We start from the raw sequence: 1096 nt of genomic DNA, 5'->3' as shown, positions 1-1096 counted from the left end.
GAATCCCATGGACAGAGGAGTCTGGCTTGGTATGGTCCATGGGGTTGCAAAGAGTCATACACGATTGCATGACTAAGCACAAGCACAGCACTCAGAGTGCAGAGGCCAAGAACCAGGTGACTCTGGAGCCAGATGGCTCTGATGGAATCCCAGCACTCACTTTCTCTCAGGCAAACTTTTGAACTTTTCTGTACCTAAGTGTCTTGGCGGTGTTAACAGTGCCTCTGAGGTCTGTTGTGAGATTTAACAGGTTAAAGAGATCCGAAGTGCTTAGAGCTAGCAAGCATTTAATAAGAATTAGCCCTTATTGTTATCATCATCATCATCATTATCCTTATACACATGTAAAGTACATGGTAGATAACCAGTGTTAGTTCCCTTTCCTCTTCCTTTGGAATCTGGCTCTGGGCAAATTGCTTGTGTGCCCATCACTTGAGCGACACCCATAAACAAGCACACGTAATACTGCACAATACCCTGAGTCATCCGTGGGTACCACCCCCTTTCCTCCGCCCTCTCTTCCACAGAATCCTGAGTCCAGTTCCCAGTTTTCTACTGACATCTTTCTGGAGGAAATGGAAGTAGCAGGCTTCCCTCAGAGAAGCCTGAATTTCTCTGACAGCCCAAGGGGAGGAAGCTGTGGATGCGAATGCACGTGGTCCCACAGACATCCTTGTAGAGGCAAGAGGTTCCCAGAGGGGGCCTGGGATTGCCATGAGGCTCCATGCCCACCTATACTCCCCAGCAGGGGACACTTGCTTTCTGCAAGTGTCATCACTGCAGGGACAAGCTGCATGTCCTTGCTCATTCATCTCATGATCAATGCGCAGTGAGGCAGCTGTGGCCAGAGCCTTTGTCCATATATAGAACCAACTGGCCAGGAAGGACAGCCAGCACATTAAGCTGACACCGGCCTGACATCTGTCAGTGGTGACCTCATTAGAACTGAGCTCTTGGCCTTGCAGAATAGTTTGCAGAGGAAGTGAAGGACAAATGAGATCATGACCAGGTAAGTGGGTCAAGACAGGGCCTATGGAAAGAAGCACATCAATAGATTATACAAAAACCTTTTATTTACTGTTTATATTTTGTCTCC

Source organism: Budorcas taxicolor, chromosome 4 (genome assembly GCF_023091745.1).
Source record: "Budorcas taxicolor isolate Tak-1 chromosome 4, Takin1.1, whole genome shotgun sequence".
Classification (NCBI taxonomy): Eukaryota; Metazoa; Chordata; class Mammalia; order Artiodactyla; family Bovidae; genus Budorcas; species Budorcas taxicolor.
Note: the sequence above shows the minus strand (reverse complement) of the source record.